The 24,818-nt window shown below is 38.8% G+C and overlaps 1 long non-coding RNA gene across 8 annotated transcripts; it reads left to right on the forward strand.

The window, feature by feature from the left end:
* The first annotated feature begins 11,469 nt into the window (after window positions 1-11,469).
* On the forward strand, window positions 11,470-23,247 carry LOC105353657. Of its 8 annotated transcripts, none has more exons than XR_002872789.1 (14): window positions 11,470-11,501; window positions 12,021-12,128; window positions 12,269-12,340; window positions 14,164-14,340; window positions 14,417-14,504; window positions 14,620-15,225; window positions 15,299-15,438; window positions 15,521-15,603; window positions 15,729-15,803; window positions 15,873-16,003; window positions 16,101-18,144; window positions 18,217-18,299; window positions 21,205-21,350; window positions 21,770-23,247. It is a non-coding gene; the product is annotated as an uncharacterized LOC105353657 (long non-coding RNA). The 8 variants fall into 8 exon arrangements; XR_002872790.1 differs by lacking the exon at window positions 11,470-11,501 and adding an exon at window positions 21,510-21,570 and having other exon boundaries at window positions 11,927-12,128; XR_002872791.1 differs by lacking the exon at window positions 11,470-11,501 and having other exon boundaries at window positions 11,927-12,128; window positions 14,620-15,014; window positions 15,076-15,225.
* Window positions 23,248-24,818: the final 1,571 nt, after the last annotated feature.

The following is a 24,818-nucleotide window of genomic DNA, read 5'->3' on the forward strand; positions in this document are numbered from 1 at the left end:
AGCAGCAAAACAGGGTTTGAAGCCCAGCTTTTTATCCCAGGAATACTTCTTAGACAAGCATTACATGCTTTTCCCCCCATTACGCACTCAAAACCTTCCATTTATGAATCTCAATTTATGAATGCACAAAATCCTCTTTTTTTATGATTTACATCTTAAAGCTAAATAAAGAGCAAATAATGACATTTAGCCTGAATCAATTTTTTAAGTTTATTGAACAGGAAATACACATTTTATGTATCTGGGATGAACAGAAAGACCTCACTTTGAAGTCAAAACAGTTTCATGTTAAAGTGCATTAAAGGTCGTCTTTCATGTTTACACCAGGCTCGGCAACATGCGCTGAAGTGGTCACTTCCAATGAAAAGTCTAAACGTGCGTATATGCGCATTTTCGAGCTCAGAGTTCCAAACAATAATAATAATAAATGTTTATATGACACCTTTCTGGTAACCCAAGGTCGCCTTACAGGTAAGGAACAAATCACAGCACAGAATCACAAGAATAAAACAGTTTTAAATTTATGAAATTATTTTTTTTTTTAAAAGACAGTTAAATTATAAATTAGGAACAACAGAGGGAGGTTTTAAGATTTTTAGAGAACTGAAATCTTAAAACGTTCCATAGATGAGACGAACGGTGGGTACAGCCAGCTGGAGGGAGGAGGAAGACCTGAGGGAGTGGGCCGGAGTGGCAACATGGATAAGGTCAGAGAGATATGGAGGGGCAAGGTTGTGGAGGGCTTTTTGTAGGTCAACCAATAAGGCACTGTTGGAGGACGGGTCTGATGTGAAGAGTGGAGGGAGTTTGTGTTTTCACCCGTGCAGCAGAATTTTGGAGTAGCTGATGTTTGCGAATAGCTTTGTAAGGAAGTCCAGATAAAAGGGAGTGGCAGAAATACAGACGGTAGGCGCTTCGAAAGGTAAACCAGTTGAGCTTTGACATATCGGGAACTGTGATTTTTATTTATCAAAAAAGAGCTGAGAAAGAAAAAGCTGAATTTGTGAGATTTTCACCGCTTTGACTTTTCCCAACATCTCGCCTCCAGCTGTGGGTACATGGACTATGGGGTAGCAACAGCCCAGTGTGAACACCATATACTAAAAGCATGTTCAAGAACGCGTGTTCACACGAATCACATGCCCAGTGTGAACATAGCGTCAACAGCTACATTTTTGCACTAATGCAGTATGAGTCCAGATGTTCTTTGTCCAGTTTAGTTTAGATTATTCCAAAAAGGCTAAATTATATTATAGAAGTTCTGATGAACTCTTGTATTTAGCAAGTATTTAGGCAACTTTACTTCAGTACAACTTTGTTTAAAAGGGCTTTCCTCATGCTCAGCGCCTTCTATAACTGAGTCATATTTATTGCAGAAGGGAAATGAAGATCATTGAACAGATAAGATGAAATATAGCTAGAAATGTAGGTAAATAAAACTAAGAAAGGAGAATCAATACTATAGAACACTTCAAAGCAGTCTGACGTGGGGGTTTTGGTGCTGCTCTAGACGTTCCTCTACGGTGGCCCTGAAGTGCAAATCATTCAACAAATCACTCGATTCAAACACATTTTTAAGATCACAACGACAATAAAAAAAAATAATTAAAAAACGTTGTTGGAAAGTAGAAATGCATTTTAGAAAAGAAAAATTTCAGAAACCAAAACTTAAAAAAACAAAAAATGAAAAAACATCTCAGAAAACAAAATTAATTTCCAGAAAACAAAAATGAAATATTAAAAAAAAAATCAAAAACAAAAATTCAGAAGACAGAATCAATTTCCAAAAAACAAAATGAATTGTTCAAAAATGAAAAACATTTCCAAACCAGAAGAGGTAGGTAGTATGAGACAACGCTGATTGGATGATGATGTTTGTCAATCATTTGAACTGAAAAGTGTTTTAAATGAAGCAATGCTGGATTATATCATCCAAACAACAATATTTTCATGTCGAGTGATTTGTTGAATGATTTGCACTTCAGGGCCACCGTACATTCCTTAGCAGAAAGACAAACCCAGACATGCTGTTTTTATAAAGAGATAGGACACAAAACCTCACCAAATCTAGTTTTAAATACTCAAACAAAGTAACAAGGTTCTGCCAGGGTGAGGAAGAAAACGTGTAGATTCACAGTGGAGGGTGAAGGATTGAGAAGGAGCAGATACGGAACCAAAAAAAAGGAAAAGAAAAAAAAATAGGTGGCAAAATGGCAGTCTGAAGATTGGATAAGGGGCACCTGAGGACATTTGTCACCTTAATGGCTGGTTACAGGGGAGCAAGCCAAAGATCCAAAAGGCATAAACCCAGAACAAAAACGGTCTGAACGGAGCGTACAAGGAAAAAGGCTTGCACACACGCAAAAGGGGAATGCAACACAATCTTTTCAAGAGGTTATTGATCACCTGTCAGAAATAAATTTGATATATCTGCATATGGATTTTTCAAGAACCTTAAAGCCACAAACCTATCCATTTCACTGAATCTCGGACAAATATAGTTCTGTATTTGCACAGATTGTTTTTGCGTGTAATGGTTCACGGGTATTGATCCAAGTGTCCTTGATAAGAGGAACATAAAAAAACGTGCGTGGAAAAACTGCTAGGTGTTTCCCAGGGATGCAGACGCAGAGTCTGGATATGATGATGAAAGAGGGGAGCCATAACAAGCACACAATGACTGTGAGACAGCCACAGGGAAGTGGGTCAACGGCTAATTGGGCAGAAATACATCAGTTTGAGTGTCTGCACACACAAGCGCACATTGATCACAAAGCTGCCACACCCTCAGACTCGCATTTAAAAAGATCATGTTCTCCGTTAGACAAGAACACGCGAGCCACACAGAGCTAAGCGGCTGATCTCCTCACATGTAAACCCACAGAACATCGTATAATGACCATTAAATCAATTATTCGTATTTAAACCAAGACGAATAAATGAGTCATTATATGTGATGTCTTTTCTGGCATGATAAAGTAGGGTGCATGTGTGCTTGTTTGCACCCAGTTTTACTGTACAGTAAGCGATGCTAAAAATAGATCCCAGGGGTGATGCAGTAAAAATTCAGGAGGGCTGCTCAAATGCTAAGTTTCTCTGTTGCAGGGCAGAAATAAAGCCGAGTGAATGGAGAAAAGAGGGTGCAGATGAAGCATTTGGTCCTATAATGCCACACAAGGAAGGAGAAGGGAGTGGATGGAGAGTGCACACATGTGCACTTGGACTAAAGCCTCCATGTTTCATTTGTCCAAAAGGATTTTTCTTCTTGACCAGCTCGAGATAACAGATCGTACTGCTGTCAAAGAGAGTGTTGGTCTTCTCACTTTGTGTGCCAGCTTTTTTCCCCTCATCAGTTCCACATCCCATCCTTGTATGTTTCTTCTTTTCCTCTGTCTTCCTTCTCCTCTCCATCATCTGTTCAAGGCAGAATAAAAAGGCTTTGAAGCTCTGGCACCGTGGAAGCAAATTCGAGTTCAATAAAGTATGATTTGAAGATGAATTAATTATTTATGTGCTCGAATTTCCTTTTTTTTTTTAAGTCAGTGATCAAAAGATCAAACAATGCATGATGATTGTTTTATTTCAAGATATTGTTTAATGTAGATGTTTAGCCACTTGACAAAAAGGCCTAATCGGCTCCATGAGGGTAATTTTACCCACAAAACTAACTTTAAAAACATTTCATAGACTGCAAAAAAATCAACCTTTATGGCTACAAATGAAAAATAAATGATAGTTACCAAAATATTATTTTACTAGCTGTAACGGCATAACCTGGTTAGCCTCCTTCAAACATTCTCAAACGCTGACACTTTAAAATCTAACATCAGAGGTTTAAAAATTAGAACATCTGGATTGATTTGAAGATTGAAACCCTCTGATGAATCAAAGTGTCAGGTTCTCTCCTTTCCTCCTCCTCTACCTCAATCTCTGCCTGCCGTGAAGCTCTCACCTTTTCCACTACATCCCTTTATGCTCTGCTGCTCCACTCACTTATTCTGCCAGCAAATTGCTTGAGTTCCATACTTCTCGTCTTTGTAACTGTCTTGTTTTTATGGTTTTTGGACTTTATTTCATCTCTGACTGCATCTTGGATTATTTCTCATCTGTACTTCAGCATCAACTCTGAACCTTTCTGGATTGAGACCCAGGACCAGTTTATGGACTTCCCCTCCAAAACTAAATTCACTTTGCCCTCAGCAACGCACATTCAATGACCAATTTCAATGAAAAGTCTATGTAAATGCCCATAAACCCACGTTTACAGCCTGTGAGGAGACAGGACCTAGCAGATGTAGCTCAAAAAAAACTATCCGTTTTAATCAAAATGTTATAAAATAGGGCAGAAGCATCTCCCAACTTTTTTTGTTTGTTTGCTTTCAGACGGCTTGATAAGAGTTGTATAAATTGCAAGCAGAGAAACTGTTTGGTTATGTAGGAAGTGTGAAACTATTCTAAGCCTCACAGAATTGCAGGACTCTCCACATTTTTATTCTTTGCATCATTTCAAGACCACTTCATTATGTGTTCATTGGCAGAACTAAGACAGTGAAGAGTTCCCCCTTTTCTCATTTCTCTATGCATGAGAGAAAAATAGAATCTGATGGAGCCCAGGCCGGGGAAGATAAAGTATGGAGATACGAAGAGAGGAAGAAAATGGGGTCAAAGAGGCAGCAGGGAGTGAAGATGAGAGATCATAACACGGGGGGAAGAAAAGGGCAGCAAAGAGATTAGGATTCATCTGGTACAAATTAACAGCAGGGGCTGACAGCACCCATGTGTGCATGCTCACAAAAATGGCTGAAATATTCAGCAACAAGCTGCGGCTCGTTGAGTAAACACCAAGTCAACATAGACGTGCCGACACACACACCCTCCTATGTGGTGGTGTTTGGGGAAACACTCACCTCCTCTGGGGCCCACACACAGATGGGACTAAAAATGTGTCACAAGGTCAAACTCAAAAAAAATAAATAAAAAGTTTTCTGCAAAAACTTGACAATCTGCAAAACGTAAAATAGTAAAGTAAAAACAGTAAGTTTTTCGAAAAGATGTGATTTAATCAAAGGAAGTGACCATTTGTACATAATTACGGTGGGGTTAGGGTTTCAGTTAGGGTTATAATATGTGCAGTAAGCTAGTTGCTGTGCTTGGCAAATATGATCAAATAACACTGGCCTTATTCAAAAGTCAGATTTCTTATGGTGGGGGGGGTTAGTTTCACCCCATGTTGTCTCTCTTTGTTGCCAATTATTTGATCAATGACAAAAAAAGTCAAAGTTGCATTTATTTTGAGAACATTTTAATCCTCTTTCTGTCCTATCTAAAGAAATGACAAGCAAACAAATCAGAATGTTTTTTTCTTACTTTTGGCCAGCTAAAAATATCCTCACCGGGTGTGTCATTTATTTAGTTTATGGATGAGCTAAAACATGAAAAACCTTTATTAAAAAGCTTGCGATAAAGTTCTTAACATATGAAGCCTTCGTATTTGAAGGCTTTTCACTTTTATAAAATGTCTTAAAAGCAAAGCCACCTGTGCTGTGGTATTAGGTCTGTGCTTAAAATATTTAGAATGACTCTTGTATTCTGGAAAAAAAAATCTTAATCCAAACATTCTAAGTCACATCTGATCCAAACAATTTCCAGTAACTACTGGAAAAATAGTGAAAGTGTGAGTTTGGGGATTTTTGCATAGAGAATAAATAAAATCCAGACAAAAATAATTGTATTTTTTCTTACTTGTTTTTCTATATCAGGGATGCTCCTGGTCTTCCACATCTACCATCCTGCATCTTCCTGTCCTTCTTGCTTCTCATTACCTGGATCAGGTGGGCTCAGTCAATCAGTGATTGGAAACATCTTTGACAGCTAATCAGCACCAAGGAGGGAGTGCTAGAAAACAGGGAAGGGGGTAGATGCAGAAGACCAGGATTGATCAGCCCTCGGCATTGCACGTTCAAATGAAAAAGGCCTATGTAAACGTGCATATTGGGGTATTTAAGGCTACTGTGTTCAAAACTGTCGCGTTCATGTGTTTCTACTCAAGTTTTTAGGACTTATTTTCAGGCTCTTCGTGCAAAAAGTATTTAAACGTGTGCGTTAAAAGTTAAATGAGGTCAAACTTTATACCAATCAGGGACTCAGAATGTAGTAGCATATGGATGGGGTCTCTTTAATTCACGGAAGTAGCAACCATTTGAAAACACATGTCACATGCTCGGTGTGGCGGCAGTTTTACAGTGTTGAAGACTCAATCTCCAAAAACATGCTTCACAGGTTGATTGGCAACTCTAAATTGTCCATTGGTGTGAGTGTGAGAGTGAATGGATGTGTGATTGAGGATATTCTACCCTGCGACAGACTGGCGACCAGTCCAGGGCATCCCTTGCCTACGCCCAAGTGGCCGGGATTGGCTCCGGCAACCCCGTGACCCCAAAAGGGAATAAACGGTAAAGAAGATGAATGAAGACTCAAGCTTACTCATTCTTCATCCAAAATGTGTTCCTAACTGTTGTGAGAAACACAAGGATGTTCTGTCAGAGAGGGTTTTACATTAAAACGAGTTTTTTTTTTAACTAGCATCCAAACTGAGCAACAAAAATGATAAACAAAACCAGGATTACTTGAAAAGTCTGTCAGATTTGATATTTTTAAGTGGCTTCATCTTATTCTGGTCCATTATTTGTTGCTCCAGATTTCCTTTCATCAATGGATACGCTATCTGGATCTTGTTTATACTGAAATGAAAATAGAAGCTGATCTACTTTGCTGTCTGTCACTAGATGGTCATGTTAAACCAGCTCATTTTCATTTTCATCAAATAATAATTGAATTTCACCTGCCTGTTATGCGTGAGCATTTTTCTCTGCTAATCAGAAGGGTAGCTGATTCCCCTGGGTGGCTTTGGCCCGTCTGTTTTTGCTCAGACAGCATTGCTTGGCGGAGGCTAAAAACAGGGACAGCAGCGTTTCAGCACTGCAGTGCGCACACCAGGTGCATCCACATGTCTCACTACCTGTCTGTCTTTCTTTTTGGCAACACATCAACCCCCCCAAAAAATACAATGAAAAATCCAAAAGCTCCTGATCAGCCCTTCTTCATCTGCTAGCAAGCAGAAATCTAAAGGCAAAATATTCTTGAAGATCCTCTTATATGTGATCAAAAACTCATCTGGAGTCATTCCCAATCTCTAAAAGGTTCTGAAGCCCTTTTCCAAAAAACAACAGATTCAGCTCATTTACATTGACCGCATAAGCGCTTCTCCATAGTGTTGCATATCTGCACAATGCTGCTTTTCTCCACTCCTGAAGCCGCTGGAATTACGTCTCCAATGAAAAGAGTTTTTTAACATGTTCTAGTGGCCTTTTTGTTAATCATGGAGGACATATGTTAGGAAAATTAAGCTTAAAATTCAATTTCTGAGTATTTCCTTATTCAAATTCATTGTGAATTAGGAGGAGACAAAAAAAGGTGTGTGAAAGAAAAAGCTTACTCATGAAATATGAAATATGAAATATGCAGGGCGGGCCACAAACTCCCTTCTCCACTCCACAATCCAACAGGAAGGGGAAAGGGGGCGGTGTTGCTTCATACCAACAGTCCCCTCCACATCTTAGAGACAAATTTCTAATGAACTACTTCCGCTCTGCAGAAACTATGTCATAGAAAACAACATAGTTATTTTGATTTTGGCTAAAAATTGCATATATATAGTTCAAAGACAACTGGGAACGCTTTCCAAATTGTATAAACGGTTGAAGAGTTGGGGTAGTAAAAAGGTTAACATGGATCTCAAAGGATGTTTTTGCGTTTAGCATTTTAGTTTGCAGGCTGCTTGCGATTAAAAAAAAATGCAGAATCAGCTCTGCATTCTCATTTTCCCATTGTGGAATTTTCTAAATGTAAGTGTGCAGCTGAACTTCATCCCTTGTTCCTTTCATTGTTTCCTTTGCACGTTTGCTTGCTTTGCTTGGCTTCAGTTGAACATGGGATGGCTGTCGAAACCGTCACCTGTCAGGAAATGCCGGATGATTGCCCCCCACGGAAAATTAACGCCTGCAGATTATGCAAAGCCAAATTGAACTGTGAAGTTAAGAGGCTCGGCCCAGTGACCCCGTCGCCTCGTGCGGAAGCCGGATTGGCATCAAGCACGCACATGCTCAGTGGCTGTTCAAAAACACAAAAAAATGAGATCACTCAGCAACAGAGCTGCAAATCGCCGCTTTTCCTTTCTCTCTGTGAGAGAATACAAGCATGTGTGTGTTGTGTTCACTTGTAAGTCCATGTGGCTCTCCAGGCTGCGTGCATGATCTGAATTATAATTTGGTCATTAGAACTGGGTCACAAATTACCACACACAAGCACAGATGCACGCAGAGGCCATTTGGTTTCTTTACAGTGGCTGTCGAGTTCGCCTTTTACCGCATGAGTGCTGCTCCGTCTGCAAAATGCTAAAAACCTGCTGTTCTTAGACAAATATGTGCTGCAGTTCTTTGTGAAAACGTTTACCACAGGCCTAACTAATACGAAGGACTATCTAGATGCGGTATGTGCAGGTGCATTGTTTCGAAAAGGCACAAAAAGTATGATCATAATTTAATCTCAAGACAAGGAAAAAAAAAGAAATTTGCTAACAGTCCTGTCCACAACTCAGAGATGTATTTCTTATGTACTACTACTGCCAGTCTGCAGTAACTATGTCCTTAAAAAAGAGCCAATTTTTTTTATTTTGGCAAAACATTCCATAGTCATAATCAAAACAATTTAAAAATAGATGATCTGAGTAGGAGTTTACGATCACTTCTTCTTTAACACTCAGGGGTTTATTTATTTATTTTTGTAAATCATGTAGTTGTTTAATTGCAAGTTATGTGTGGATTAAACTGACAGACGTTTTTAAGTGTATTTTGTTTAAAAGCTCATTGGACTGAATTTTCATTCATTCATTTCTGTGACTGATGTTATTTTTCCATGAAAAAACAAAATCTTTTTTATTTTTCCTTCTTTTCTTCTATATTACTCCTAGAATTGTGACTTGTATTTTTTCTTCTCACAAAGAGACACTACAAAAGAACTCCAAACTGCTGTTTTGTAAAGTGTTATTTTACTTCTTCACTCAGTGAAATTTTATACACTCTCTAAAAAATGTAACTTATTTTATTGTACTTGATGTAAATGTGATGGAAATATGTTTTTTCAAATAACGTTAAACCTATATTTAGTGTTAACTTTCAACTCGATTTATTCTACAACTGTGAAAATGATGCCCAAACTACAGGAGTGGAATCCCAGTAAGTGGGGTGGAGTGATTATCTCACTTACAGCTTCAGATCTTATTTTGATTATTTCACAGTAGTTTTATTTTATTCTGAAAATAACTAGGTAATTTCTACTAAAAAAACACTTTTGTCTGAATTAAGATGTAAAGAAAATTAGTTTTTTTTTTGTTTTTTGTGGACATACAGTCATTTCAGCCTCATATTAGAGTTCATGTGTACCCGTTCACTCCGCCGGGTTTTAAATCTAATGGTTATCTTTAGCTAGGTATTCCCCTGACATTTCACTGGCAAAGAGCTTCAGCTGCTAAATGTGAAGCATGTCAAAGTGTGCATGAGAGTGGGAGTGCATTTAGGGCCCTCACAGATCTGCAAGGACTGATGGCTTAGGGTGGCAAGTGGGGGAGGAAAGAGCATTGAGGGAAAGTGACTGTGGGGGAAACGAAAGGAGGAGAGAGAAAACAGTTAACTGAAATTCCACAAGACATTTCCGATCGAGAGGAAAAGTTTAGATTAAGATGCGTCCTCCAAGAGATCTTCTGACCACTGAAGCAGCTTCACTTAAAGCTTAAAAACAAAACATTTAAAAAAAAACTGGAAAAAGGAAGTCCTATGGGATATCGCTGATTATGATGGTTTTTGAATTTTGCTAGTTTGAGTTTTATCAAATGAGTCTTCACTGACTGCATACAAGTTTTATATTTAGGGAGAATATCCAGTATCAATCATTCATCCATTGTCTTAACCTGCTATATTTCTTTTTGGGGTCACAGGGCTTCCGGAGCCCATCCCAGTTACGGTTGGGCGAAGGTGGGCTACACGCTGGACAGGTCGCCAGTCTGTCGCAGGGCACACAATCACTCCCACGCACACACTCACAGTCACACTAAGGGACACTTTAGAGGTATCAATGAACCAATGAACAAACACATACTCAGGGAGAGAGTACAAACTCCACACAGAAAGATTCCAGCCAGGATTTGAATCAGGGAGGCAAGAGCCCCAACCACTAACCATGCAGCCCTAACCCTATCCAGTATCACTTCATTCTAAATAACCTTCGGTCTAAATGATGGACAAACATCATTATCCGAGCAGCCATGTCCCATAAATACCTACTTTTTCCAGTTTCTTCTTTTATTTCATTTTTTAACATTTCATTTAGATTTATTTCCATGAATCAAAATCAAAATATTCCTGAAATCTGTCATTTTTATTTCATTTTATTTTTGGGGGAATTCGGGAACCTTGTCTTCTAAAATCGAATGTTGTTTTCATTTTTATTTGCTTTGCTTTTTTATTGTTGTTATGATCTTCAACTTGTTTTTCCATTAAGCGATTTTTCAATTTGATTTGCACTTTAGGGTCACCACTGATTGATAATCTCAACCTGGATTATGTGAGATCAGCTCCAACCACATAATCTTATTCTGGTGTGGTTCTTCAACATTAGGTCAACGCATGACACTTCCTGTTCAGAGAATGTTTAGATGCTTTCAAATTGAAATGCTACTAAGCTTGTTAACCCAAATTCCAACCCAGTCTCATCCTAAAATGTGTAGTAGCTACATTTGTCCACATGGAAATGCGTGAGAGTTTTACAAAAACGCCCCCTAAACTGTGAGGGGGATACGTTTCATTTTTCTATTCATTTTCTACGAGCCTTCTCAGGATCACGTGACTTTGGAGGTTTGGCCTGCCGTGAGCAAAAAACATGGCGGATGCACGTTCATTTTTTCGGTGGAATATCCCATAAAACAAGATATTTTGAGGACTAATTTTTATTTTGACAACATTTCTAGTGAGAAATATACCATTTTCTTTTAAAATATGCTTTCATTTAGGACATACAGTTTGTAGTTTGCTTGTTTCGTTCAACTTTTTCTCCCAAAAGCTCTCTGTTACGTTGGAGAAACACGTTAACTTTCATTCATATCTGCAGACGTGCGCGTGGGTCACGTGACTAATATGTTTCTCTTTTTTTCCGCAGAAAATTGTAAAATATGAGTGAATATGGACTGATTTTTTTTTGAAAACATTTCTAGCAGTATATATCCCCTTTATTTTCGTAATATTGCAGACATAAAGTTGTTAGTTTGTTACGTTCAACTTTTCCTCAAAGGATCTGAAAGCGTCTGATCTTTTCCATTCATATATGCGGGCTGACGTGGGTCACGTGACGTGCCTTTCTCTTTTTTTTCCTGTGGAAAATCTCGTAAAAAGGTACGTTGCGATTTATTAATTTCATTTATTTACATATCTAGGGACCCGTGTATAGGTTTTCTCTTTCCGTGTTGCTGTTGCGGCGATCAGGCTTTGATTGACATGTGACAACAAACCGGAAAAATGTTGAGTTCAGGGACGGACCAAAGAGTTCTTTAAATTGATTTTTCTGCATTTTAATTTATTTACACTACGAGTCTAATGGTGTGTGATTAAAAAAAACTATAAATATTATGATAAATGAGATGAAACAATTATTTTGATGGAGTTTATAAAATATTAGGATCTATTATATTCTTTTTTCTTTAACTGTCAATTTTTTTGACGTATCTCATATATTATAGTATTACAATGAAGTGCTCTAATTTATCTGTTAAAAAAGGTTTCATCACTGTTTCCTGTAGTAATTCTCAATAAAATTTTAAATAGGATATATTAAATAGGATATATTATCTAAAGTAAACAGGCTTTTAAGCCTTCAATTTGCCCCAATTGACATGAAGTGCGCATTTCGAAAAGCCAGTGAACGCAGCGTCATACGGGCACCCCCACCCCAATCCACCGGAAACCCCCCCGGATGAACCCGCAGGAAGGCGCGCGGCTGAAGAACTCTTGGACAGCTGGAAGGTGGGCGATGATTTGAACTTTTCTCTGTAGAAATGTAATGTTTAGATTTGGGAAACCAGAGATGGTTTTTAGTAAAAACGTGTTGGCTGTTTAGGATTAACGTTGAATGACGAGGCGTTTTTCCATCTTAAATTGAAAAGGCCGCAGGATCACGGTGAAGGCCTCTTCTGTATAGAGGACGGGGGCGGAAACGTCACGTGGTCTCCGCAGAGGTAAGTTTCCTTTTGGGTCATTTAGCCAGAAACGGGGGTCTGCAGCCCTTTAAACAGCTAAGAGCCTTTGTAATGTCTCACTGTCCAGAACTCAGTAGGACACACAAGGTGTCTCTTCAGCTTTTAGAAAATCAAACACTCATTTGCATTTATGTTATTTTGGAAACTTGATAACTACTGGGGTTTACAAAGGCTTTTTCTTTTTTACACATTGTAGATTTTATGTTGTTAGTACATCTCAGCCAGTATTTCTTTAAGGGCCTATATCATGCAATATCAACGTTTTAAAATTTTAAGTGTATTGTAATGTTAATTCCTCACAAAAACAAATCCACAGTAGTATTTTGATCCATTCACGAATCTCTCAGCATTCCTCTGAAACCCTCTGAGCACCAGCCCCTCCCAAATCACAATAAGAGGGTCCTCACATTGTGACGTCATCATAAGTGAGGAGCAGCCTCTTCTAGGAAGAGCCTGTGCAGCTAAACCGCCTCCAGGCTAACAGACACGCCCACTTTCTCAATGGAGCTAGCGGTGATCAGCAAAATGCTTTCATTGCACAATATTCACATCCATCTTTGCAAAAGTTTGGATGGAAGAAACGCAGAAACGCTGCCGACGCCGACTCTAGGTTGATGTCATGAAATAGGCGACACCCACAAGAAACGAAAGGCGGAGCCTCAGAGATCAAGGAAATAGTTTATTCTAAATGGCTAGCATGGTATAGGCCCTCTAAATTGTGCGTATTGACCTCAAATTTATTTTTTGTGGTACGTTGTCAGGTTTAAAAAAATTTGTCATAAATGCTGGAATTTCTTAAAATATTGTGCATCACCGCTTGATAGATTATTGAAGCATTATGGGTACTGTAGTCAGGAGCCTGGCATAGTAATACTTTGCTTCAACTGTTGAGTAGATCACCAAGTTGAGTAAAGTTTGACTTATCTGACTGTTTTGTTTTGCGTGATGCGCTGTGTCGTCTGAAAAATAGGATATTTGTTTGAATTAAAAACATTTTTATTTTTTGTCAGAGAACCGCAAAGGAGGGGTCAAGGAGCCACTTGTGGCTGTGGAGCCTCAGGCTGTAGACCCCTGGTCTAAACAATTATGGCTGATTTGGCTGACCACATTTATTTATCCTAGCGTTGTCAACAAAGTTAAAGAGCCGCTCCAATGGAAGTCATGTTTTTAAGATCAAACATTTTTCTCATTATTGAGAACATTAACAAAAATATAAACAGATACACAATGATATAAGATTAAAACTGTTTCTGAGTATTTATTCAAATCTCGATGGATCAGGAGAAGATGAAACTCATTGTCTCAAAAAGCTCTTATTTGTGACGCTCTAACTGCCATGAATGGGCCAAAGTCTCTGCTCCACTCCAATTCTGATGCATCCACTTGCAGACAAAAACCAGTAGATCCATTAATGTCCTGAGTTCCCTTGTCTGAGCTGGTATCTGGCTCAAAAGTGTACACATGGATAGCTCCAATGTTGCTCATTGATTTTTTTTTTTGCTATGCTAATGTCGGCTAGGGCTTGTGAGGTGCTATAAGCTAGCGGGAGAGAGAATCAACAAACGGTTTATGGGAAATTAGCAGAGGCAAACATCTGCACCACAGCTCTGAGGTGAAATTCTTATGAGCTGCTGTGCTGCAGAAAAATGTCTTTAAAAACAAAATGATCGTAATTAAAAAAAACACTGGGAACGATTTTATAATAGTTAAAAATTCTGTTAGAATGTCTGATTCCTGATTCTTTTGTGTGTGTATGTATATACATAAAAGAACCTCATGTTTTTTTCCCTTTCCTCTCTCAGACTGGTCAGTTATTTGGAGACAACATGTACAAATAGTTCCTGGACTGATCTTCTGCTAACTTTGAGGTGGAGAGGCTGTCAGGTTCATCTGTTTCAGGGTCCTGCATGCTCTCCCTCCATGTTTGCCGTAGCAGTGGATGGAACTTGCAAAATGTACTGTTTTGAGAGCCAACTGGGGTGTGTAAATTTTTTTTCCACCTACATTTTTGATGGTATAAATGTTTTTCTTATGTAAACTTTTCTGTTCTTTTAGGCTCAGTGGTTATTTTGAAGATGCGTTTCTGACCAAAAACACTGTGGAGACCTCCTTTGTGAACTGCATTCATGGGGAAATAGAAAATGTAAAGCTATTTTCATGTCTTCTTCCTCAAGAAAAGGAACACGCCTGCATATATGTTTTATTGTATTTTGTGTCATATCATCATGTTAATATACGACATTCATTTGTTTTGATAGAATCCTGGAGATGGGAGATGTGGAGCAGGAAAGTTTGTGGCAGCACCAGAGTCCTCCAAAAAGTCTTCTGGCAAAGTAAATGAGGAAGGATCGCAGTCTACCGTCGTGGAGTTTTGCTGAAAGGACTGAACATGTTCCATCCATCCATCCATCTTCTTCCATTCATTCAGAACCAGGTTGTGAGGGCAGCAGTCTTAGCAAAGATGCCCACACTTCCCTCTCCTCCAGCTCCTCTTGGGGGACCCCGGGGCCAGCTGAGAGACGTAGTCTCCCCAGCGTGTCCTGGGTCTCCCTTAGGGCCTCTGCCCAGTGAGACATGCATGGAAACCCCCCCCCCGGGAGGCGTCCTCCTCTGGATGTAGAGAGGAAGTGGCTCCACTCAGAGCTCTCTCCAGGTGAGCGAGCTTCCTGAACCTGTTCCGTTGAGATATTTTCATGAACCCCTTCTATTTGCAGAAACGGCTTTCTCCACAGACCGTGCAGTTCTTCTGCTCTGATGTAGTCTACGAGTTCTGATCGCATTTGGAGAAGGTTGTGGTTCTGTGTCCTGAGATGCAGGACCTGTTGAACATGTGTCCTTTTCAAGTTCACTCTTGGATGTGTGAGGTAATAATTATCAACGGCTTATTTCTCATTATTCCTGTTGGAGTTTTTTTTCTAATCCCTTATGTTTCAAAAGTTTGCAAACATACATTTTGGTTGAAATGATGAGGATCCGAGGATGAAATCAAGAAGGGACAACATCAGGGAAAGGGACTGAACCGACTGAACAGCTTCCTCTCTTCAGCAGACACATGTGTACATATGTGTCAAATATTGGTAAATACTCATTGAAGATGCATCCTTTTTGTGTAGTTTGTTTTCTCAGTTTAATACATTTTGATCCTTTCATTCTGCACAGACATCCTCGCCGTTCAGGCCGGTGGCTGGAACAAGCAGAAGTCAGAAAAGCTGGAGCAGACGTTACCAGAATGATACCTCCAGGTAAAGACTGTGGTAATGTTGTAGATAAATGTTGGCTTGTTTCTTTCATGTTACTCTCATGCTGTTGATGTGGAATATCTCATGATTTTTTCAGTATTATTAATACATTAATCTCTTCCCACAAGGACCAATCAAAATGACCCAGAGAAAAACACTGAAGGGCTTTGTCTGAGCATCAGGAAAACAAGAATCAGCATATGGTAAAAATCATTTGTTACACTTTCTAAAGTTGTTGCATAACTGATCAAGCATGATGTGATGGATTGCAGGTTATGGTGCCATGGTAAAGAACTAAAGGCTCTATGATGTCATGCTGCTGACCAGACTGTGGTTGGTGAAGTCCAGCAGCACTGCGGGTCCTTGAAGTGTGGTTGAAGAGCTCTCCTCCAGCTTTTGGAAGGTTCTGCCCCGCAAAGCCAGGAGGTTTCTCTTTGTGATCTGCATGGATGTCCAGGGCTTGTGGCATTTATGTGTTTTCCTCTTCATTTCATTCTCAGGCAGCACAGAGGCATTGATGGAGAGAGGACGTGAAGGACTAATTGTCTGCTGAGGAGGAGACTTTCTGCAGTTCAAGCCCCAGCTCCACCCCTAAAAAAAGGCTTATATGAAGGAAAACCTCATTTCATTTTTGTACCAATAAATGACTTTTAATTGAAATGAGAGATTTTTTTCTGCACCGCACCAATGAAGGGTTTTTCAACCTAAATTTCAACAATTACATTGTTTTTTACCTCCGTTCAAGTTTCTACAACACTAGCTAAACATTTCAGTGCTCACACCTGTGCTGAAGACACTTCTCATTTTAACTCAAACGTTTGGCCTTTGATTTGTATGTCCAACACCTTAGAATGAAACACTGACCTATTAAACTCATATAATAAATGTGCTATGCATCTCCAAATCCTTTGTCAGGGTACAGACTACATTTTAATTGTAGCAAGACTGAAGTAAAATGTAGCAAAATGACAATGAGTTATCTTAAATTAGGGGTAAATGACATGAGAAATTAAGAATATTAGAAGTGTGGAGTGATACGTGTATTTATCAGTATGTTAGCTGCAGGAAGGGTGCTGTCCTTGACACGTTCCTTTACTCAGACAGGATGACAGGTAGGGAAGGGGGTAGCCGATGATCTGCTCCAGTATCTTCAGCACAGAAGCTTCTACTGCTCTTCTTCAGTTTGATCTGAGAGCCAGACCATGATACAGTTGGACTGGCTGAGCGGTAGGTTGCCAGCAGCTTCAGACGTGCTGATGTGCCTTGTTGATAACGTCCTGGATGTTAGGAAACCAAGTTAGATCAGCTGAGATGGGGATGCCCAGGAAAGGGAAGCTGTGAACCCTCCTCTATGCCTACTAAAGTCCAAGATGACTTTCATGGTCTTTTATTTGCCGATCAGCCTTACACTATACAGTTTCCGCACTTGTCTACAAAGTTCACCTCAGTGACCTTTAATAAGTCTTTGTTATTGGCAAGTTAATTACTTATATCCAAGACATGGAGATGTGGGTCCAGTATGAGCAGGATTTGGGAAATGGCAGTTGCCAAGAACTCACATGAAGTTTCAAGGTTTTTGCCTTTATTTGGAGGAAAAAAAGTTTTTGTCCTTTGTTTGTTGTGCAGAATTGCAAACCTAGAAAGAAATCAAGTTGAAAGAATTTATATAAATGTATTTGCCCTTCTTTTGACCCTTCTACATCATGAATATTTGGTGGCTGTTGCTTGGCGACTGTGAGATCTCTCCATAGGATTGACATGGGCTGGGCCTCTCCATGACCTTGATATGATTGTTCTTCAGCCATTCCTTGGTTGCCTTGGCTGTAGGTTCTAGGTCACTAACCTGTTGGAAGACCCATTCATGACTGATTTGAAGGGTCCTGGCTTAAGGAGGGTAGGAAGTTCTCACTCAGGATTTTCCATTAATGGCTCCATCAACGTGGTGACGTAGCTCTGTGCAGAAAAATAGCCACAAAGCATAATGCTTCCACCTCCATGTTTGACAGTGGGGAAGCTGTTCTTGGGGTCATAGGTAGCAATTCTCTTCCTCCAAACCCAATGGTTGAGTTGATGCCAAAGAGCTCAGTTCTGAGCCAAACATTCCATTATGCAGAATAAACTGATAAAGCAAACCCTATTTTTCAGTGTGTGATTTTCATTTTTTCATAAATCTTAGGACAATTTAGATGATAAAAGTAACAAATAAATGAAAACAGTATAATACAGCAAATATGTAAATATTTGATGTGATGAACAATGCTTATCTGATTTAGACCCAACATGAAATATTTTTTGACACACACACATCAAGTTGTGTTATTTAATGCTCGTAATTTAGACACAAATGATAGAAATGTTAGGTTTATATGCCAAAGATATGCCATGTGAAAATTTTAGTGCAAATACGCATGCGTGCGCGCCGTGCACATAAAGCCACCCCACCCCCACGTATCCGCGCGCCGGTCGGTGGGTGCTGGGCGTCAATAAAGGTAATCTGGTTGTCGCGCGTTCTGCATCTCTGCACGAGCTAAAGAAGTCTCAAAGGTAAGAAATGTGAACACACGAGGCATTAATGAAAATACTTTATGATCATCTAAAAGTATTTTCATCTGACAGATGAATGCCGCTGTTGTTATCACTGTAGAGCGGGGCTGAAAAATACGGCCTCCATCGAGAGACTGAACGTAACACGACTGCAGGTTACTATGATCATCATAGAAAAATGTATTAATTATTTGTTTCGACTGTATAGTTATTGTGGTGGAGCAGAGGAAGGGAGGTTTGTGAGAATCGGGGTTACATTAGCTAATGATTATGGCAGCGCTCGCGCCACCGCCGGTTTCCCGGCAAAAAAAAGGAACAGTAATTTACTGATATATTAAAGTGTTATGATTGACCTATTTAGGGTTTTTCTCCAAATTTACACAAAAAACGTTGTAACAACGATCATCTGGACTTGGTTTTGTAAATATTTTAAAACAGTCTCTGTCTCAGAGACCAGGGGCCTGTTTCAGAAAGGAGGTTCAACCAACTCTGAGGTTAAACTTGAACTCTGAGTTGGTCAATCGGGAGATTAACAACTCTGAGTTTTCTGTTTCAGAGAAGCTGATCCGAGTTGGGTCAATCAACTCTGAGTGGACTGATTCGGAGGTGAGCGTGCGCACCGCGACTATAAGAAGCCATTATCAATGGAGCGCAGATATCACGAGTCACCATGGCAACCGTGAAAAAAAGAGGTCTGCGTATTTTTCTCCAGCTGAACTTGACGTGCTGCTGCAGAGTTACAGTGAATATGAGCACATATTCCAGAAGAAAAGCAACACCGCTGCATCTGCAAAACAGAGACAGTTAGCGTGGGAAAACATAGCTGCTCAAGTTAATGCGTAAGTTTGCATTTAAATCATTGTTATAAAATATTGACTGTAATAACTTTTTAAATAGCGTAAGGTGTGAAATAAAAAAATGGCGATATTTCGGTGTACTTTTGAAGTGTTATTCCTGGTGTAATTGCATGAAATGCTGCATAGTGTACAGAACCAATCTGGGTGGGGGGGGGAATGCCTTTAACGTCGGTAATGTTTAGAGGACTTTTTTGTTAACCTTCCCCTCTTGCAAACGTTGGTCAGTTTAATATTAATACATGCAATTGTGTTTTTAAAAGTGAACTTTTGTCTACTGTTGAACCTTTCGCTGCGCGAAGACTTCTCCTTTCTTTTCTCTCGTCTTTCCGACCGTGGTCAGAGGCGCAGGGGAGATTTCCTTCAGGGCCGAAGGGAATTCTCCTTCGGGGTTCACTTCCCATTGGAAACCCTCAACCTCCAGAGCGGATAAAGAATGACTCCAAAACAGTTATTCTGGGAATGACACCTTCTCTTTATTTAACTAAGTGCTCCGTCCTCCGAACACACAATACATACCACGCACACACCTCCGCTCCGTGCTCACCCCCCCCCCCCCCCCATCTGCACCTGCACTCGCACCCCGCTCAGCACACACACTCTGCAACACTACCCTTGTATTGATCAAGTGGTATAGGTTTATATGGGATTAAGAAAGTAAGCAGTGCTAGCAAATTGTGTTTCCAAAAAGTAATTGTTACATTAATCTAATTCAATGTCCCTGATGTCATTTTCATGTAGATGCAATCCTGCAGGAATTAAAAGAACATGGCAGCAGCTAAAAATGAAGTATAAAAACATAATTCAATCAGGTCAAATGTGAGCATGTCATGGATGTAGGCTTTGTTGACAATATTTGACATATGAAACATCTACATAGTAATACATATCTAATGTTGTTTTCATTGTATATGTAATTGACTGCAACGAAAAACGGTAACGCTCAAACAAAAACGTATGGAGCAATGACAAAATATCGAGTCTTCTCAAAATCCTCGTACGAGGTAAATATAATTCTCTATGAATTAATGCAGCCTCCTCGTCTATTGGGTCCTCCAAAAAAGGACAAGCCATTCTTGTCACTTATACCGTCTCTGTGTGACGGACATTTGGGCAATGAAGGTTAAAGCGAAACATACCGCTTCATCTTTAAAAAGGGGAGGGGACCGGCAGAAACCTTGAGTTTGGAGAATAGAACCTGCTCCCGACCAGGTTAGGTTCACAGCATAAGTAACCATGGATACTGACTCCGAGTATAAGTTACCTCTCTTTCAGAAACGGGTTTGACTTACTCTGCTTTCTCTGGTTTAACAAACCTCCCATTCTGAAACGGAAAACCCAGGGTTTCCCTGATTTCAGGGTTAATGCACTCAGAGTTTACACTTAACCTCCTTTCTGAAACAGGCCCCTGGACTGACTGACTCCTCCCCCTCACGTTCCAAACAGGAAGTACCCGCTGGCTCCAAGGAGCCAAAATCCTATAGACTTCTAAAGAGAAACAAACAGCTGTTAGTCAGTCATTCTATGGGTCAGATTAACCATTCTTGTTGTGATACCCTTTTAAACATGTTTTTGCTAATTCCAGTTATTTGTTTTACAAAACTGTTTCTTTATCACAAGTTATTCAAATTATAGACTGACCAACAGATGCCTCAGTAATAGCATGTGCCACCTTGAATGTTTGTTTGACAAATTCCACCAAGCTCACTTTCAGTGGAAGCAGTGTGGACTTTCAACAAGCTTACTCCTGATTGGCGACAGTAGTTGCCATAGAAATGTTGACTCAGATCAATCACTGTCAACTGGCTCCAACGTGGTGACGTCTTTATCACAGAGAAACGACGACAGAATTGAATTTGTTATGATGGATCTGGAAGTAAATGGGTGACGTCACACTCGCTCAGACCTTTTCTCTGATCCAGTCAAACTGCTTTTTTACCAGTTTTATTCCAGAAATCATTTTGGATAAGAGGAAAGACATCTTCAGCTCAAAACCAAGTCTTCATGACCTTTTTTTTTTATAACTTTTCTTTTTAAAATTCAGAACTAATAACCTGCACATTCTTACAAAACTGTTAGACTTCAATTGCTACCTTAATTTAATTGTAAAACTAACAACCATTGTCATTGATATGGCAATATTTTCCCCAAATCTTATCAGAATGTGGAACTGGAGACATAAAAATTCTGCTTTTCCTATTTTCAGCTGAATCTGCCACGAGGCTCGACAACGTCTTCCATCAACTGCAAAGCGGTGATTGCTGTGGCCGCCAAAACATCCAAATGTCAGGCGGGCTACAAAGATTTCAGGCCAAAAGAGAACGCCTCACATGTGATGAAGTGTCTGTATTGGTATGTATTTACCATCTGTGACTCAGAGTCATTAACCAATTGTCGATCTGTTCACAGTGTTGTATGATAATTTAAATTTTGACGATGACGATACAAAAATTGCTGCCAAACCTGCCAAAAAGTCCCGCCTCTTACCACACACATGTTGTGCCCCCTAAGGTGCCCTAAGTTCCCTGATCAAGCAGAAACGTGCTTTGACTGGATGAAGGCCTTGTATCAGGTATACTGGTAATAATAATTTTACATTCACCTCAGTCTGTTGTTGTTCCTCATTATTCATGGAAGCTTGATGACACCACATCTTCAATCTGCATGAACTCTAGTTTGATTAGAAACTTTCATTTGTGAACCGTCAGCAGATCTGGTCATGTCTCACCAAAACAACCACACTAATCATTTTATCATTTTCATCCATTAAGGTTGGAAAAACCAGCAGCCTTCCAGTGCTTCAGCCGTCCAACCATCAACCGTTTCAGACATCCATCCTCCCACCACTTCAGCCCCACAGCCGTCCACCAGTGTGCCAACTTCGGACATTTTACTATCCTGGTACAATCTTATTTTTCTGCACAGTTAGCAAAAATGATATGTTTTTTAGATATTCCTGTGTTTTTTATCCTCAACAAATGTTTCTCCAAAGAAATATGAAAATACAGAATAATTCATCTGGTGGTTATTTTTACTCTTTTCCTCAAATCTTTAATAAGAAAAAAATAATTCAGTTCAAGTTTACTTGTGCTTCTCTTTTTAATGGGCATTACAGTTGATATAAAACATATAACATGCAATTAAAATGTTTTGTAGTTAAAAACATTTTACACACTATTAAAAGATTCTATAAAATATTATTTAAATAAAAAAGGATTCCTTTCCAAGAAAATGTTGACTACCGTATATCTTACAATAGTAGCCCTGGCGTTTATTCCATCACAGACAGAACAGTGATGGTTAATGGGTTTATTTTGCAGCAAAATTTCATCAAGAAATGCAGACAAACACCAGCAGATGAACATTTCAGGATTTATTCAAATGATGAGAATATTGGATTGTGTTCTGATCAGCACTGGCTGTTGACGTTTCTTTTCTCCTTGAAGCATCAGCCTCCGTATCAAAAATCATCTTGGTTGTCATGAGGATCTCTTTCCTGGAGACACGCCCACCTTTCCGTCTTTGTGCAATAATTCATGTTCAAACCAGTTCTTCTAATTTGTCGCTTTTCTTTGCATTTCCACCAGTAAAAAGTAATACGACAAAATACTTGCAGAATTTGTAAAGATTTGGATTTTGTATTATTAATTTGCCTTTTTTAGTCTTTTATTATAAAATAACTATGCATTATTACTTTATTTTAACTAACACATTTATCTTAGTTTACAGTAGTCCTCTTAAACATCTCTTAAACAAGTTTACACTTTTCATCTTTCAGAATGCAGCCGTGTGATTGGAGGAAAAGATTAATATGCAATGAGGACATTTAAAGAAAAAAGGAGCAGTTTTTATTTTACATTATTACTATTTTAAAGTAGAACTCTAATGTATATAAATGCTTTTTTATTAATTTGTTTGGCATATTTACTGTGTTAGAGTTCTGATGATTGTTTTGAGTGGTAAACGTTTTTATTTTATTTATGAAACCCAGATGGAGTTAATGGAGTGCTCGTCATGTTTTATGCTGTATATATTATTAATGAATTTATTTATTTATTTTGAAGTGCCTATTTGCAAGTAAAGAAGGCGGGGTTATGGTTAAAATACGTACGGACAATCCAGCAACGTGCCTCTTCAACATGAATTTCCATCAGTTTTTTTGCTTGGTCGCAAATAAATAAGTCCAAATAATAATCAGCCTAATTTGTTTTTTTGTTTATTTAAAATTATATTAATATTTTCTAATTTTCTTTGTCAATAAAAGGACAAAAGGGGTAGATGATGGATGCATGTCCAAGTTTTATTATTCATGTTCTACAAGTTGTTAGATATTGATTATTTGATGCTTTTGTGCTATGCGTTAAAAATCAATGTAATATTGTAATTATTCATAAATATAATGTATTTCTAAACTCAACTAGTTGATGTTGAAAAAATACGCTTGCATGGACTTTACGACAGAGTACATCGGTCCCTAGAAATGTTATTAAACCTAAATATTAAACCTCAGACGATCTTATTTTACGAGATTTTTCCACAGGAAAAAAAAGAAACTCGCGTCACATGACCCCGCGTCAGCCCACAGATATGATGGAAAAGATCAGACATTGTACACAGCATTTAGACTTGTAGTGTGAATACTTTAACATGTAAAAGAATATTGAATAAAAAAATCGCTAAGTAAATTTAGAGAACTCTCCAGTCCGTTCCTGAACAACATTCTTCCGGTTTGTTTAAATGTCCTTCAAAGTCGCAACAACACAGCATGAAACCTATACACGGGTCCGTAGAAATGTAAATAAAAATAATTAATAAATAGCAACGTACCTTTTCACGAGATCTTCTATATGAAAAAAGAGAAACTCACGTCACGTCACGTGACCCACGTCAGGCTGCATATATTTATGGACAAGATCAAACGCATTCAGATCCTTTGAGGAAAAGTTGAACGAAACAAACAAACTACGAACTGCATGTCTGCAATGAATGGATATTATGAAAATAAAGGGGATATATACTGCTAGAAATGTTTTCAAAAATAAATTAGTCCACAATCACTCCTATTTTATGGCATTTTCTGCGGAAAAAAAGAGAAACATATTAGTCACGTGACCCACGCGCACGTCTGCAGATATGAATGAAAGTTAACGTGTTTCTCCAACGTAACAGAGAGCTTTTGGGAGAAAAAGTTGAACGAAACAAGCAAACTACAAACTGTATGTCCTAAATGAAAGCATATTTTAAAAGAAAATGGTATATTTCTCACTAGAAATGTTGTCAAAATAAAAATTAGTCCTCAAAATATCTTGTTTTATGGGATATTCCACCGAAAAAATGAACGTGCATCCGCCATGTTTTTTGCTCAAGGCAGGCCAAACCTCCAAAGTCACGTGATCCTGAGAAGGCTCGTAGAAAATGAATAGAAAAATGAAACGTATCCCCCTCACAGTTTAGGGGGCGTTTTTGTAAAACTCTCACGCATTTCCATGTGGACAAATGTAGCTACTACACATTTTAGGATGAGACTGGGTTGCAAATTCACCCACAGTTGACTAAAAGAAGAAAGATCAATCTTTTATTCAATCTATGAATAAAAGGCTTTAGCAACCAACACTGAAATGTGATCCATGTCTAAAATATTTCAATTCCACTTATAGCTTTGTTTAAACAAGCTTTTATTTTGACATTTTAATTTTTTTCCCCAAATTTACCCTATTGTCAGATATTCAATAAAAACATCTGACAGGAAACCTTCAGAAACAAACTTTCAAGTTTCCCATCGCTCTCTTGTACAATTTGCTGACATTTCCTGTCTCAGCT

Source organism: Oryzias latipes, chromosome 23, assembly GCF_002234675.1.
Source record: "Oryzias latipes chromosome 23, ASM223467v1".
In the NCBI taxonomy this organism is placed as follows: Eukaryota; Metazoa; Chordata; class Actinopteri; order Beloniformes; family Adrianichthyidae; genus Oryzias; species Oryzias latipes.